Source organism: Anas platyrhynchos, chromosome 1 (genome assembly GCF_047663525.1).
Source record: "Anas platyrhynchos isolate ZD024472 breed Pekin duck chromosome 1, IASCAAS_PekinDuck_T2T, whole genome shotgun sequence".
Classification (NCBI taxonomy): domain Eukaryota; kingdom Metazoa; phylum Chordata; class Aves; order Anseriformes; family Anatidae; genus Anas; species Anas platyrhynchos.
Window position 1 is genome coordinate 85,927,954 of NC_092587.1, and position 17,794 is coordinate 85,945,747.

The following is a 17,794-nucleotide window of genomic DNA, read 5'->3' on the forward strand; positions in this document are numbered from 1 at the left end:
ATCCCTTTCTGTACAGTAAGGAATGTCCCTTATCTTGCAATTAATCCTCATGATTCCAGTGCAAGGTGAAGGTAATTCCACTTATTTGTTCTTGGCTTGGGATGACCAAATCAGGTTATCTGTCTGTAAATGCTCTCCTGAGCCCTACCTGCGTTAAGTGCTGTATATCCAACAGCCGAGATGAAACGTTTCATACTGTCACGGGCACATACATCTCCTTTGCATTCTTCAGGAGATTTGTGGGTGCAGTTGCCATGGGCATAGTTGCACGTCAGAGTATGGACTAGGATAGGTGCTTATCCCTGCCTAGCATCCCCCCCCCCCCGGCAGGTTTTCTGAAATGATGCCAAAGCCAGTTTGTCTTCATCAGCCCTGGCAGGTAAATCATATTCACAGTAGTTCAGCTGCACTCATGGCTGGCAACAGGGTTTATTTTTCATAGTATGGTGAAGGCAGGAGGCTTCCTGCTTGCCTGTAAATTGAATGGTGTAACTGTTTCATCTGATGAGACAAGCAAATAGATGCACTGATCTGGGGCACGTGCTAGATGGAGCTGCTGTACATGCTGAGGGTAACCTGTGCGCTGCTGCTGTCTGCAAAATCTCTGCCTGGAAAGCTAGTGACTCCAAGTCCATCACTTACAGAGACTTGCCCTGTATTTTGCTTCTCGTGTGACATTTTTGGGGTTTTTCCATTTAAAATGAAGTGAATAATTTTCCCCTACTTGTGGAGGAAGTGTTTATTCTGGTTTTGTATAGAGGTTTTGGAGGCTTTGCTGGTTGGTCTGGGGATAAGGACAGGTGAGTCCTTCCTACTGTTTTCATTCTGTGACTCATTGAGCAGTCCAGTGAGGCCATGCACAGAGTGGCTGAGCTCAGAGTTGTGGTCACGGCCATTCCACAACCACACAGCATCAGCTTTCACCTCACAGTGGCTTCACCCCTGCCCTGAAAAGTGGTTTGTGTTTTGTGGGGCACGTGCCTATTAGATAGTGCTGAGTAAAGGTCTGTGTTCTCCTCACTTTAACTTTCTTGGAGAACTTCCTCATGAGGTAGATGTTAGAGCTGTAATATCGTAAGCATGTGAGAGGCTGCCTGAGTTCTGTTACTCAGATTATGGCCTTGAGCTGCACTCTGCTTGGTCCTAGCAGATGCTGTGATGCCTTTTAGTTTCTGCTCACCTCAGCCATACCCATGTTCTCTATACCAAGCTCTCCTATACAGGACAGAGTCAGCATGTGCACAGGCTATTTGAAACACAAGACACGTGAGCTCTAACAAACAAGGTAAAAAGCAATGTTTTTCACATATTAGAAATAGGAAGAGATGAAGGTGATGTCAGTGGATGGCCTGGACTGCTGTGTCAGACATGAGGTATTGGGGTCAGCACATGTGTGAAACCTGCTTGCAGAAGCAAAGGCAAAATCCAGATTGTAGTGGTTCCTATTGGAGTTGAGACCTCAGAGAGGCTACTGCACTGCTGTTCCCATTATTTTTAGGGGAGCTGGAGGAAGCTGTGGGGACAAAAGATACCTGGTCAGTCATCTGTCCATAAGGTGCAAAGATAGCCAGTCCCAAACTGGGCCGCGGCAAGAGGGGAAAAAAAGGAGAAGCAAAAATAGGGAAGGGAGAAAGGCCACCCTTCCTCCCCAAATTGGGGGTGGCGGGTAGCTGAGCAACAGAAACCTGTCAAGATAGTAACTAATAACAATTAATAATTTATTGTACATCAAATAGCTCTTTTCCTCATGGTTTCCAAAAGCTCTTTACAGACTATATATAGCGACTGCATTACAGTGTGGTATGCACTTTTCAGCAGCATGGTTTAGGAACAGCCCTGCTGCTGAGGCACAATGGAGCCTGGTCAGCCCAAAAGAACGCTGGCAAAAGGTTTGCACCCCCTCAGTCCTGCCTGCGCATTTCACTGAAGAAAAATGTGCACGGGAGCAATCACTTCGAGGCGTGGGGAGAAGGCAGAGCACTGTACAGGCGTTATTTCTTCCTGTCTATTAAGCCAGGCTGTCCCAATGAATTCAGTTGCATAGACCTTGAGAGAAGAAGGATGGGGGTTGGAGAAAAACAAATGCACTTTAGAAAGCCTATGATAATGACTTAAAATTGCTTTTCCTTATAATTGCATTTTTTAAGAGCTGACATTTAGTGATAAGCCAAGTGCTAGATACTGATGGCTCATAGAACATGGGGTCTTAAATAATGACTATTACATACTAATTCTTGCCTATCTTTGGACCAGCTCAGTGCAGAAAGGAGGTGCTGCTGCTCGTGAGGCAGCTGGGGGAGGGTGAAACAGTGGGACCTGCAAAGTTGAGCACCCTAAAAGAGCAAGTCAGCTGGCAGGCATGCTGCCACGTAATGTGCCCTTCTCCTGTGGCATCTGGATCTGCTCATCTCTGTCCCAAAATGATGCCTCCAGGAGGGAGAGCAAGCAGCAGGCATCCGAAGGGCAGAGCTCAGCACTACAGGACAGGAGGTGAAGAAGCATGTACCTCACCGAGAGGACTGCAGGGAGTATAATGCTAGTAAGAAAGCAATTAAAAGAGCTGAGCAAACAAGTAATAAATAATGTAGTGAGAGCTGGTGTAATAAACCTCCTTAGGAGAGCAGGCCCATAGGCCAGCCTCAAGTTCCCTGAACCTGGGAAGGAGAAACCCCACCTCCTACAACCACCCTGTGCATAAAGACACTTTAGAGGAGCAATTAGGGAAGGAGGTGCTTACTTGGTTGCTCTTAGATCATCTGCTGTTAAGTTTAGGAGGTGGTGGGAAAACCCCAGTGGACTGACTGAGGCTGCTTTTTTGTAAATGAAAGCTTACTTATGTAAACGTGTTTAAGAGGTGCCTTTCAGTGAAACTGTTTGCTACATTTCCTGCAAAGAGCTAATGGAAACCCTCCCCTTAGAGATGATGCTGTTAAGGCTGCATTATAGATTTCACCTGTGGATGCCTGAAACTCAGGTGACCAGCTGCAGAGATGATTTGCTAGGGCTATGGCCCTGCTTTTCTGTTGATGGATACAAATGCTGAATTGTTAGCAGACCTCCCATTTCCTGCTTGTTTTATTAGGCCTTGATAGACAGGTAGTGCTTTGAATGCATTTTGAGTTGTATTTCTTGTCAAAGACAGTTGCAATTCTGTGGTCTTGTGATTTTCTTGTTTTCCCTTTCCTGCCTGTCCTTAGACTTGCAATTATGAAGTAATTCCATTCATATGAAGGGCCTGACTTGCACATGGAGCCTTCAGTTACCATTAGCAATAAACGGTCCCCACAGCTCTGTGCCAAGAGGGGTAAAAATGAACTGCTGGGTGGAAAGAGGTTCCTGAAAAAAATGGCTTGGCTTGTAAACCTTGCCTACACTGCTGTGTGTGTGTAAATTTGAACTCCAGGCTGCAGTTCTTGAATGCTGCTCTCACAGCAGCCTTGAGATTTTGGGAAGAGTGGATGTTTTTTTTTCTTATGTTCTTGAGCATCACGCAGCCAGATGGAGTTGTTTGATTCAACCTTCCCTGGCAGGCCTTCGGAAGGGATACCAGACATTGCTGGGTGTTGGAAGGGAGGCTCTGGGTTGCTGCTGTGAGCTAAAACAGAAGCTTCTGCTTGATCCAGGTAGTGAAAAGGATGGCAGAGAACCAGCTTGCTCCCAGGACAGCCTTCTCCTGGACCACTTCCACCAGCTCTGTGCCTTTGAGGAGCTGCTGTGGGGAATTGGGCAGTCTCTTCTTCCCATGTTTCCCCAGTTAATTATTTCTTTCTTATCTACACACGTTCAAGCAGATTAAAACTCTCTGCTTGACTGTACACAGTGCTATATTTTGCCATGCAGACAAAAAACAAAACATAGTTCACACATGAAGGGTGCCTTTTTGCTAGCAATGGGCACGCCATTAGACTTTTTCATTGTTCTGATACCTCCCCAAAAATACTGATAGCTCCTAACATATGATGTCAGTGGGATATGCAGGTGAGTCTAGAGTTTGTCTGTCCCTACCCTCACTGAATTTCCTCTGTTCACAATCTTGATCTTTCTGTGGGGCTAGAATCTGTTTCTGGGTGAATTCATCCCTTGGTGGAGGCAGTGGAGCAAGGTGAAGGGTGAAGTCCCTTTTTCTCTATCCCTTAGGTGGTGGTCTTCTCTTCCACTGCATGGCAGCCTTCCTCACTCATCTGTAACCTGCAAACCCCCCATTGAAGTATCTCTTGTGGTAACTGCTGCCTGCTCCAGCACTTTCCTGGAGAAAGGAACAGTTTTCAGAGGAGTGAAATATCAGCACTTCATCACTGGTGGAGCTGAGTCTCCATAGCATGGGGAGAGAGGAAGGGAACCAGGCAGACAAGAAGGAGGATGTGTTTCAGTGGGGAAGGCAGTCTAGCATTCTGGCTATTGGTTTCATTCTCAATGTATCTCTCCTTGGCCCCTAGGATTATTTTTTTTTGTTTTGTTTTTAACAGAAGGATCTGCCCCTGCTTCAGTACACCCGTGCCTTCCTGCCACTGTCCTATACCAACCCTGCCTGGCATGCGGTTTGACAGTTGCCTATGGCTTATAATTCATGTGCATACTTGAGGTCAAACAAGCATTTTCTTACTCAAAGAGTGGCAATTACAAACTTCTGAGTGTTTGACATTGTAGCTTTGAGCAATTCGTTAACAAATGTCTTCCTATCTCTTTAACACTCTACATCCAAGCTGAGTTTGTTTTCCCACTCCAGGTCTCAGAACCTTTCCTTGTGTCTTTTCTTGCCCTTTCCCAGCTAGGGCTCCTAGAACTAATCTGTGCCTTTTGCCACCTACTGATTTGTTGCTTCTCATCTATTATTAGCCCTTGCCACTCTTGCTGCTACCTAAATCTGGCAGCTAATTATTCAGCATACAGGTGTCTCTTCACTAAGGAAACCAGACCTGCATGTCTCAGGAGTCCAAGGTGAACAGTGATATCTACGTGGAGTTGTCTCTTTGAAGGTGAAACCTCCAAATTACATTGCCACTACATCTAACTCAACTGTTCACATGCAATGTGTGGATTACTATTTCATAAGCTTCAGTCATGCAAGTTCATGCACTTTTTTCTTGGCCGTATAAATGGCACGTTTCTGGCATGAAGCCCAAATTTCATGTTCTTGCTCCCCATTTGGGACCCCAGGTGTATTTCCAGAGGTTGCAGGGGTACCAGCTTTTTCCTTGTATTTCTCTCGAGCAGTAGCTGTACTCTTGCAGATAAAATGTAAGGGGGGAAAAAAAAGACAAAAACCAAATACAACATACACTGGCGATACCTGCTCAGACAATTCACATCTGGAAATGTTCTACAAAACTGAAGAAATGATGTATCAGATACAACATGTGTAGGCCTACCTGTAACAATGAATTTTATTATTTTCATTTTGAACATTTGCTTGTACAAGAGGCTTTGGGACAGCTGCTGTCCTGGAAGTAGAGGATCCCAAACCCTTTGGGATCCTTCTGGCCCATTGTTCTCCTGACAGAAGCATCCTGAGTTTCTGTAGTGGGAGAGAGGTAAGGTACGGAGAAGGAGAGAGGAAATAGTGTTTGGGGGGAGGGGGAGTGCTGGGTGGAAAACGTTCATTCAGAGATCTCAGTCGCACTGTTTCAGCCTCATCTTTGCTTTGAATCCCTGGCTTTTCTCTTCGTGTCTCCACAGAGACTGCTGCTGCCTCCCCCATTCCTCCCACTGCTCCCTGGGGCTGAGTGGGGCATGAGGATGAAGCAGCGCCTCAGGCTCTCTGCGTGGACCAGTCTCTTCTCCTTTGTGCCTGCTCCTCGCAGCTACCCTGCCTGCTCTCTCCAGAGGTTTGTTGCCTTCACACACTCCTTTTACACAGCCCCAGGCAGGGCACAGGCAGGAAGGGCCCCAAAAGATGTCAGTGAAAGGAAGGGAGGGAGATGGGGAAAGAGGTAAGAGGCAGAGGGGGCTCTGAGGAGAAAGGATCATTGCCTCTGATCTGTTATGAAATCTCTTGGGAGACAGCCAGTTAGGCTGGGAAGTGAGTGATAGCCAAACCAGATGAAGAATTGTTCTGTGTCCCTGATGTATTTTATCCTCGACAGGGATTTAGTTTCTTTAACTATCAAACTAACTATTTCTCATATATATATTATATAAGCTGTGAAAGATAAAGCACACACAGCATCAATCATATCTCGTCACAATCTCTTTGCCTCTTTCCTTCCTTTTTTCTTTAAATCTTCTCTTTTCTTAAATTCTACTCAAAACATGGCTATTGTTATTAGGAGTCAAACACAATGTAATTGAAAGGCCATTTGACAATTCAGGGGAAAAACAAAGTGAAAGGACAGGCTGTGGTATTGGTTTGGAGGTGGATATTGAAAAGAAGTGAGCACTGGTATGTGTGTGTCCTTTTTTCTTTTTCCATCAGTTGAGAGAACTCCTTCCATATAAAATGGGTTTTGTCTGGGTTCCTCAGAAATCCAGCACAGAGGTGGCATACCAACAGCTCTTTGGGGTTACAATAACTAATAATTCCCCAAGAAACCATCTTCATCTTTGAAGATCCATTGTGACATGACACCTGCACCCACAGACAGGTAGGTGGACAGGAAGATATGTTGTGTGTCATACTTAGACCCTACCAGCTGGACTGAGTTGAGTCTTTGGAGAAAGTTGTGGATGAAAAGAACCTCTGCATGTTCAAACATCTTGTCAGATCCCCACATTTACAGGTCTGTGTTCACCTACCTGTACCAGACTGCCCCACATCCAAACAAGGCTACATGGTCTTGATGTGATTTTTCCTTAGCCCTGACTCTCCCAAGGCTTACCTCATAAGAGGAAGTGGTAAGAGCTCTCTTTATTAATGTTACTGTCTTTTTGGCACACAGATTAAAGAAAGAAGAGAATAATAATAATAAAAAAAAGCAGTGAGTGGTGGATAAATTTATCTCTAAATACATTTGTATTTGCTGCTTAAAAGGTATCCCCATATGCAGCATATGCAACACATGATGCACCCATGGTGTAATTCTCTATCACCTTGAAAAAATGGCATCTAAATTATAGGTTTGGGGTTCAATATGGCACTTCTAATGTGGTAAGATCAAAAAAATACAGCCCCATGCAATTTTGGGATTTCATTTTCAGAGATGTTGAGTATCCAGTGTACCATCTAAAATCAGCAAGAATGATGATGCCCGGAATACCAGGCAGGCCCTTGTATTTTTTCTTTTCCGATTTCACCTTAAATTAACCAGACATTTTTTTCTGTGCTTCTTAACTCAGCCTTTTATTATGTTTGATAGAGTGAAAGAATGTTTTTTTCCTCCCCTTGTATCTTGCACAATGGAGAACATAATGCCTTTGCTTTGAAGTCTTTGCTGTTATCCTGCCTATAAAGTCAGGACTCTCTTTTGGTTTCCAGTTTAATTAAATGTGTCTACATTGAACAAGAAAGCTGTCATAGAGATCCTGAGATGGTCCATTCCTCTTATGATAGCACACAGCCTCTGACCAGTTTAAAGTAAGTTCACCTTGTACTAGTGCGTGCTGGATCTTGTAGCATGTATAGCATTTTTTATTAGCAGGGATGGTGAGGAAGGATTGTGGTTGTTTTCTAAGCAAAGGTCTTTTGCTATCAGTCTGAAGTGAGTGCTACATTAGTACAGCAACTCTTTTGGCTTCCTGTCTACCCGACAAGAACCAAAGACCTTAACCAGCCTTAGCTGAAGGTGTTCCTTCGCAGTCAAATCTTGCAATTAATAGTGCAGCATACCTGGGACTGTCTGGGCTAGGTGTTCTTTGAAATGATGTGGCTGTAGCAGTGTAAATAGAATAGGGAAGACTGAAGTCTTCTAAATAACAGGCTGTTACAATGGTTTTCCTCATTCACTTAGTTTAGAGCAGCCACATGTCTCCAGTATCTTCCAACTGAGTGTTTTCCTTGGCTACTCACTGGGCAGTGTCTAAGTGGCATAAAAAAGCAAATGACCTGGAAGCACACTAGATCATCAAAAAGTGGGTGGTAAAGCCACTTGATGTTTAATTCTGAATAAAATATTTGCCTTACTAGAAAACTGTGGGTTTGTTCCATTCAAATCTTGCATTATGCATGTGGAGCAGCACAAGAAATCACCGGTGCTCCACTTGGCAGCCATTTGCTGGTGGATACTTTTTTCAAGGACATGAATGATACTTGTCAATAGAGCTGCCATGAATTTAATTTTAGCCCACAGTTTATCTACTAGCATTGCATATTCTTCTTAATAATTTGCATGGTTTGCTGAATCTTAGTTTTTCTGTCTTTGTAGTTAGAAATGGGCCTAATTAGCCACATTCAGAGGTGGACCTTCAGTGCTCAATGGTAGGATACCAAAGATGGCTTACAGCCATTTATTTCATCCCAACCACTTGAAAATGACTGTCACATAATCTCTCTTAAAGAGCTTGTTGTAACATTTTGGGAATTACGACTTGGATCCAATGCATGAGACAGCCTTCATCAGTTCCCCATCTGTAGGAGCACTGAAAGAAAGACTTAACATAACTAGAGCAATTACCTTTGCCCTGAGAAACATGGCTAATTTGTAAGTGACTTTTTACAGCTTTCTGTTGCTAATTGTGTATTTGTTAGGATGCCAAGCCTGGCATAGACTGAATACACGAACTCCTCTTACTTGGGGTAAACTGTCCCGTGTGTGCCATGCCAGGCAAGAAAACCAGTCATCAGTACTATGCCAGCTGATAGGTCTGTGATATTTATGATGATAGAGTGCTGACAAGGACCTTGTTTCTGCAATTTTCTGTTGCCATGAGATCTTGCTTTGGAAGCACAAAGAGAACAGTTGGTCCATACCATTTTATCCAGTATAAGCGTAAAGCTTCATGCATAAATGTCTTGCTATGTTGTGCTTCCCAGGCAGCAAGGCCATAATGAGTTTCCACTTGCACAAAGTCTTTGATTCACAAACAACAGGCGATTAATTACCATCCGTCATTGTAAAGAGGATAATGGTATCACTCACATGTTGATATCACAGGTCATTCTTACTGGTAACTTTCATTTAAAACACTAGAGTATGCCAGTGATGATATATAGATGACTTTGCTACTCACAGTTTGAAAATATTAGACTTGGCAAACACATTGCAGCTTTTACAAGTGCTTGGCTTCTTCAGATGAGGACTTACCCTCAAATGTGCCCAGTCAGCATCAGGCAGGTCCTATTTAGGGGTAAAATTTGAATATGGATCAGCATCTTCGAAAGAATTACCTGCTTATTTTGAAACTTAGCTGGATGCCAAGTTCTTCTGAAAACCTGGCTCAGAATGCCCTTGACTTTGCTTCAGTCTAGTTGGATATGATGTCCGAGGAGAGGAGCTCTTCCATATTCCACAGTTGTTATATGCCTTTGAATATCACTTTGACAGTGCCCTGTAGTTTTCCTTTTGCCTGTCTAGCACTACTGAAAGCCCACATTCAGTCAGTTTGGGTTTGCTTTGGAAATACTGAAAAAAGGTTGTGAGCAGCATGGAGGCCTTCGATCTTGTTATAAATTCTGAAGAACTGTACTTGTGAGCCTGTTAGCCCATGTCTTCACCACACTTGTCCAGCTTCATGGTGTGTTTTCACCAGAACCCTTGTCAGCTGCTGCAGTATAAAATCTGTATAGTGACAAGAGTGTGTGTCACAGGAAATGGACCCAAGATGATCTCTTCAGTTCCTTTCCAGCCCTGTTTGCCATGATTCTTCTATGAATCCAGCTCCAGGAAACTTGCCAAGCACTGACTGGACAGCTAGTGATCTTATATATGCCATGACCTCCTTCTGGTTCTCATCCCAGCTGGCAAGGAATAACCCATTTCTGTATTAAGCTCTCTCAACCTTCAGAATAGGTACCAACAGCCAAACTGCCAATGGGGGAAAGTCCCTGGACACTATGAGTGTGCCCAAGAATTGTTTTAGGAGAGTGTTGCTTGGACTCGGTCCAAACCATGCATGAAATTGCTCTAACAATTGAAAAATACAGGTTATGAGGTTCAAGTGCCTGGGAATGTTTCCTGACACTGTTATTTATTCAAATAGATGAAGCCATGGTGTTCACATACCTTCTGATGTTGCCCTTGTGTTTATGGAAACCCTTCAAGCAGAATGAGGTCTCTCTTATAATGATTTACTTCATCACATGTGAAGCGTGGTCACTACTTAATGTATTACATTCAGATTCTCATTTAGCTCCTTAACTTCTTTAGCTGCTATTTTTTTCATTGGCACAGCAATATCAACTGCTTTCTGAAAGGTCAGGGCTTTTTCAGACAACAGTATCATTTGGATGCTTTCCTTATGTAACTGATATACTGGCCAGTCCTTTTAATGAATACTTAAATTTACTCAAAGATCATAAACCTTGGTGAGCATCTTCAGTTTGGGTACATAATGACCAGCATATTCAGTGGGATTTTGATCACAGTTATTAAATCAAAATCTCTCCATGCTAATGAGCAGTTTAGGACTGAGGCTCCCATAGCATCACCACAGTCTCAGGCAATGCAGTCATGTGCCTTTCACTTGTAATATAATCTGCAATATAACAGAGTTTGTTTTTAGTGCAATAACTTTCCCCTCTGCTCTTTGTTTTCATTACCTTCTGTCACGTGGCCCGCTGTTGCCATAATCGTAGTTACTGAAAAGGCTGTTAATGACAAACAAAAGACGGGGAAAAAATCACTTATTTCCAAGATGCTATTTTGTCTGATGGTTTTGCAATGTATTTTCTCTGTGCCTGAATCAAGAGGCTGAGGAGAATAAATAAACTTAATCATAGTAGGGTCTGTAGTTATTAGAAAATTAACCCCATTTATTCCCCATAATGCCCCCAGAGTAGCACTATGTTCTCCAACCTTTGCATTATGTGGATCCAGGTGAGCACACAAAAAGTGATTAAGAAAAGCTTATTTCAGGAAGCTAAGACTTGCACTACTAGGTTCTACAACTTCATTGTGAAACTTGGTGGAAACCTTTAGGTACCACAGAACTGAGCAGGTCGAAAACCACTTTTTGATAGTTGACAGTAATTATCAAGCAGACAAGCCCCCCAGGCCCAAAGAGTTTTACCTCAGATCTCATCTTCTTGTGTCTGGAGCTAGAATTGAGAGAGAGGCCCATCATGGTTTTCAACAGTATTGGTCCAATTAGTTTAATGAAGAACTTAATAGTTTGCTTTACTGTTGAATCAAAGGATCGGTATCTGGATTATTTTTTCTTTTAGTGGTGGAAAAAAAAAGCTTGAAGGGTTTTTTCTGGTGGGATTTTTATAACCACCATGGAGATGAATGGTCAAGTGCCATGGAGCATTATGCTGATCAAACTCTGTTTCCAAGGAAACTCAGGATGGAGTTTCTAGAAGCTCTTTATGGAAAACGGCAAAGCTACAGGCTGTGTCAGAAGGAAAGTCCCAGGTTAGGCACGTGAGTCAGATGAAGGACTGCGTGCATCACCTAAAATCAAGGAGTTACAAGTAAACAACGAAGCGGGGAACATCTTGTGTTTGGTGTTTTGGGCCAAGCTGTGGAGAGGGAACAGATATTTGTAGCCCAGGCTAGGAAGAGTTAAGTTACTGTCCCTTAATTTTCTGGAGCAAGAATTTGCAAAGTGATGTGAGTCACTTCAGAAGAGTGAAGATGCATGGGGAACCGCTGCTGTCAGTACGGAGACAGCCTCTGAACGCTGCTCCTGAGAGCTGGGCATGCAGCCTCTGTGGAGGGTGGTACTCGACAGCACTGCTTGTGGACGCTGGCCAAGAGAGTGAAAAGCTGATTTAGCTGTATATTTGACTGTGTGGGCTACTGAAGGACAGAATTCAGCATTGTTTAAGGGAAGGCTGGGAAAAGGTTAGGCAGGATGTTTGTTGTTGCTGCTTTTTTATTATTTGAATAATGCGCACGCACAAACACACGAAACACTGTTCTAAGCAAAAAAAAAAGTAGCATTTTCTCAATTCCTTGTCCTTCCCCCACAAAATTAATGGCTTTACCAGTAGCTTCAACCAGAAATCTTTCAATCTGTCCTACAGCATATTGGAATAGTTACCGCAGTATAACTTAGCATAGATGCAGCAAATTTTGTAGAAAGGTGCTTTATATTGTACGGGAACAAGAAATAAACTATTGTAGCATAAGATACATTTAAACAGGCATTAGCATCTCAATAGAAAGATAGAGATGATCCATGCACAATTTTCTATAAATATAACTGCTTTAGAGGATAATTGCCTGAAGGTCAGAGATGCTGCTAGGATTTTTTTTTTTTACCTCAGCAAACTGCAGTCCAGAGGCCATCTTGTGAAATGTGCTAATGCCTAGTCCCAAAGCTTTAGGTGACTCGTCATCGCTGGTGGTAGGTGTTGGGAGAAGAGCAATAAAAAGCATGAGATGTTCTTGGGAAAGTAATGCAAAAACCATTTCAGGAATTACTCCAGAGATGACGAAAAAGCAAAGGTTCAGCACCGAGTTCTTGAACTTGAAAACTAAAAATTGCTTGAAGTGTAGGAAATGACCAGTTTCCCCATTTCCACCCGAAGAAAAAATTGCATCATTTTTCAGCCAAGGCTTTTAACAAAAAAATGTTTACCAATTTATAATTTTCTAATTAACCAAAAAGTCTAGATTTCCAGTAGTTTTTGATTTTTACTCTGTCTAAAATACGTTGATGACCATTTTGATAAAGGTGGTAGATGGAAAACATCAGAGGGAGGAAAAAAAATCAACAGCTTTGTCAAAGACATGTCCTGTTTAAAAAACAACATACCTTTCCCATGTTTTATTAAAAACCCAAACCTTTAAAGACCTACCTGCTTTGAGATTACAACTGTGATACAGTAAAACTGTTAAAATCCTGGCTTAGTGCCATTTACAGAGCACCACTGTCACATGCTGTTATAAGAGAAGTATGTGTTTTTGGGAGAGATGCTGTGTTCTCATTGTACAGCTTCTGGGGAGATTTAAGGTCCAGCTGTTCCTAAAATATTTTAGTGCTGCAGTACAAAAGCCCATCCAGATCCCATTAACAGGATCTCTATCTGGAAGCTTGAGTCACATGCTTTGTAGCTGGTGGAATGCTGCTTTCTGGCCTTTGCTGTTCCAGCGCCAGCTGAAAAACAGCTGAGTATCCAAGAGTAACCTGGAGCTGCAAATACAAGGGACAGGCCATGCCTTATGCATGTATTTCTCAACCTAGGAGCACAACACCCACCTAATTGGAGCCTCAGCGAGACATTTGTGGGCATATGCAGTCTCTGTTTGCTCTGCCAGTTTGCGTTGAACTCTCAGGAAATAATTTAGTTTGACTCACATCTATCTCCCTGCTCCTTGTGGTGCATGTTTGTATTTTGTTTCTTCAGACCTGTTTTAATGAGCATGTTTTCTAACTTTGCATCCTTGGAAATGGCCCAACAATCATGTTAAATAGTCTCTCCCTCCCTGTAAAAGGGGATTAGTGCCAAAAAACACTCCTTGAACCTTAAAACAAAGAAAAAACCCACCACCACAAGCAAACAAACCATAAACACCATGGTGAGAGCTTTTAGTCAGGGCTTATACTCCAGTTGGTTGCCAGCTCCTTGCATTCTGCTTCATCTTTTCTCTAAACTTTTATAGCCCCTAATCGTCTGTAAAGCATTGCATACCCCTATGGTGCTATATAAATGAAATAACAATGATGCTCTTGAATTAATTGGGTGGTTTTGCATACAGTAGTTTTACAATATCTTCTCCTTATTACAAGACCCTCTCAGTTGAAGCTGCGGGTCCAATTGCCACAGATAATTCAGTGTTAGATTGAAGGTGTATATGAGGGATCCTGTTTTTTCCCTTATGAGCTCTTTGTGGGGAGGATATGTTTTAGTTCATTAAAGACGTACATTAGACAATTACTTTATATGCTCCTCTCCTATTCCTTCCTCCTTTTTAGTCTTCAGTTTTACAGGTCTCCTTACAAAACACCCAATCTTACAGAGGTTTATGAATCTCTATAAAGTTGCCATTTTTTTTTTCTTTTTAAATCTGGGGGAAAATAAAAACACCCTCTCTCCCCAAGATATGACACAGTTAATTTTTGATCTCCTCAAGGGATTGAAGCACAGCATCTCTATCTGGGCTGGATAAGACAGCTATTTGTCTGTTTGCTATTGTTATTTGCTACAGTCAAGGCAGAAGACAGGCACATCAAACATGTCACAAGCTCATGAAATGCAATGGGTACCACCCCTTGAATTCATCCTCTACTAGCAGATATCCTGTTCATGGGTGGAAGGCTCTGTTACACTCACAGAAGTGACATGACATAACATTGTGGCACCTTTAGTCAGGTGTCCATCAGAAGGAATTTGATGCAGAATCCCAGGAAAGAGTTAGGATTGTGTATTCCAAGAGCCATTTCAAACCCTTCACCTACCCAGTCCTGTGAAGATGCAGAGACCAATTAGATCCATACAGCACAGTCAGATGAGATGTTAGTCTAATTCAATCAACAACTCTCCCTGATTTTTTTTCCTTTGTGGAGAATGAATGAGTGCCAGGTGCAAGCTGAACAGCTACAGGCAGCATAGTTGCAGGGGGAGGCACCCTCTCACCAAACACTAAGAGAAATCATTTTACATTTTTCTGGGTAGAGCCTGAGGTTCTACCACCTAGAAATGAAGAATTCCAATCAGAATGATAGAAACAAACAAACAAAATTATATAGTTCTGGCCACCTGTAGATCAAGGATGAGTTGCACTGTTACTTTACAAATGGGTAAATTGAGGCATGTAATGGTGCAACAGATTTCTTTCGGAACACCTACCTGCATATCAGCAAAGAGCATTGAAATACATCCCTAAGATGTGCTTCTCCCAGAGTGCTTCTATTTATTCTCCAAGCCCTGTCCTCCATCAATAGTAGTATTTTATTGCTAAAAGAACAGCATCTGTGCTAGTTTTTCCCACCAACAGCAAAGCCAACAAACCTTGTGAACTAATTTCACTAGCAGATGTTTCTATTGTAGGTAACCTCAGAGGTTAGCATCTTAAAGAGGGAGGGCAATCCAACAGGAACTGTAGCTTCCACTGACTTGGAAAACGTGGTTTTACTGCAGTACTGCTGGAGCCAAACATTTGAAGAAGTATTACTTCTGATGTGGAAATCCCATGAGATTCTAGAAATTCCAGAAAGTAGGTTTCAAGTTCTTTCACTGCCAGAAGTATCAAGTTCAGACTTTAAGGAAGCTTGGCTCAAACTTTCTTGCTGGTTAAAACAGAAAAATACAGAACACGCTGATGAGGGTATCCTGGAAAGCCACTAGAATACTCTTAATCAGTAAGGAATCAGCAAGTATATAAACAGGCATCTATTCTGTACAACTTCTGCTTCTCAGTGCAGAATCTCTTGTTTCAATGTGTCGTGGAGAAGTTATGTCTTGCAAATATCTTGTAAAAGTGAGATTGCTGCTTTGCAGCCCCAGTGGAGCTCAGGGCAAATGCAAGGAAGAACAGTGACTTTGTGTCTGCCTGTGTGTGGTTCTCAGCTTCAGCTGGGAAATGAATGAAAAAATACACTGGGGCTGTTTGGAAAGCAACTGGTTTGTACTTCTTCCACCCTTAGAATGCAAAAAAAACTTCTTCAACTTAATCAGAAGAGATTTGCTACCAAAGGCAGAAGGTCTCTGTGGTTGCCACAACGCTGTCAACAGTCACAGTCATAAGAAGGTCATAGTGGAGATGTTCGGAGTTAGCTACTAAATTTATTCAACACTCTTAGTCTCTGTTTAGATAGACTGAAGCTACCACAAGGTCGAGCTTCTCTCTGGTGCAGACTGCAAGCTTATAAATGCAGGCTCAGGTGTGTGGACCAGACTCATATTGCAGAGTCCCCAGCACTCTGTTTGCCTGAACACGCTTGGTGAGTCGCTGGGTCAACAAGCGTGTTTATGCAGGCGTCCAGTTTGCTCTCTGAATGGCAGCCACAGGGACAGGATGTAAATGTGGTGCGTGGTCTTTGGTCCCAAGACCAGTTTTGGAGCAGTGCAGGCTTTAGTTTGAACTCTGTATCCTCTCCTGCTCCTAGCATGCTGGTTTTCCTACTCTTAACAGTAAGCACGTTCTTTGTCATGCTACTGTCAGAAAAGTAGATCTGGGAATTGCATTGTGCTGGACCCTGCTTCAGTATCAGATGAGCGTAGCTTGAATTAAAAAAAGAGAAAAGGCTGCTCTGAGTTACACCAGGAACTGATTTAGATACCCTTTTTGCTCCTTACCAGATGCTTTTCTGTTGCCAGAGAGAGATTGACTGAATCGGGAAGCCTGACCCTTCATAGACAGCTCCTGGATAGCATTATGCAGCTATCTTTTGCAAATGAAAATGTGTTGTTTTTCACAGAGAAGATCCAGACTAGGGCTGTAATCAACATAATAGAGATGATAATGGAGATACCAAGCGCAAAGGAACCTTACAATGTTTTTCTGGTTCTTCAGATCCTAGGTAATACACACAGACTGCAGCCCAACATCAGTATGGGGGTGATGCTATGTCCTAGTGTAAGCACAAATGTGTGTGTTATGGCATCTTTGCCTTGCTACCAGTTACAGGTCCTCTGATGCTAGAAGAAAATTCAGAGGTTATGGTCAGCTTTTCTTCTGCTCTCTTGCCTGGGCAGCTTGGTTTGTCTCTATGGTCACAGGTATCTCAGCAAAGGCAGCAGTATATCAGCCCCTTATTCTGTGGCTTTCTCCTTTACATTTTGCAGGGGCGTTATCTGAAAATAGTCTTGTAGAGGAAGGGAGGAAAAAGAGGCCATCTGCAGCTTCAGCTGTCAGGCTGGTGAAGACAGGGGCCAGGAAGGTGTAGATTTAGATGACAGATGCCCAGACAAGTGGCAGATAAGTGGGGAACTTGGTGACAGAAAATTGTACGATGGAAATAGAAAGAATGAAAAAACAGGCTATAACTTCAAAAGAGAAGGAAGGGGATCCGAGGAACCAACCCCAATACCTTGTTATGTCGGGCTTTACTTGGGGTCTCTAAGGTTGTGCTTCAAACTGGTTCTGAGCTTAGGGATGCCTCCCACATTTCCTTTTCTCTGGATTCTTTCTAGGGCTCATGAGCTGAAACCTTGATATCTTCCCGTGACCTCTGTGGGGCCTTGGGGTTTTCCCATTGTGCACTGCCTTCCCCAGCCCTGCTGAGGATGATCAATGCCAACACTCACAGCAGTGCCATGCTGCTGGCTCTGTCTGCCTTGCATTCCCAGGGTGCTAATTCCATGGATGAGGTGCTTCTCCCATGGAAGGGTCAGTTTCACTTTGGGTGACAGAGGTCTCATTTTATAGGGGGCAAGCAAGGGCCCTGCTGGTGCCTGCTCTTCTCATGAGGCAAGCCCTCCAAATGAGGAACAAATCCCTGTGCTAGAGACCCAACAATCAAATGAGCAATACAATGGCATCTGTACATCTTCTTTGTCACTCTTGACTTGTGGATGCTTCCACCTGTGTTTTACTGGCTTGGACTTGGGGCCATACATTAATGTGTTGCTGGGAGGAGTAGAAGACAAAGAGAAACACACCCAGAACCCTACTGAGCTCTTTTGCAAACCCATTCATTGTCTGCTGCTGCAGGTGTCGTAACTCTCAGGAGTCATAAAACCTAGAACTTTTGAGTAGGACAAATGGAAACACTTTTTCAGGTCAGGACTCCAGGTGCTAGGGCATGACCACTATTGCCTTCTTGGAAAGGTGGAAAGTGATGTGGTAGAGAAAAACCCTGTATCCATATTTTA

At 43.0% G+C, this 17,794-nt stretch overlaps 1 long non-coding RNA gene across 1 annotated transcript in view; it reads left to right on the top strand.

Annotated features, from left to right (window-relative positions):
• The window catches only part of LOC110352277 (uncharacterized), a 30,963-nt gene extending 24,384 nt beyond the window's left edge, over positions 1-6,579 (top strand). The window contains exons 4-5 of the long non-coding RNA XR_002400977.4: positions 5,677-5,825; positions 6,413-6,579. This is a non-coding gene — a long non-coding RNA (uncharacterized lncRNA). The remainder of the gene's footprint in view (positions 1-5,676; positions 5,826-6,412) is intronic.
• Positions 6,580-17,794: the final 11,215 nt, after the last annotated feature.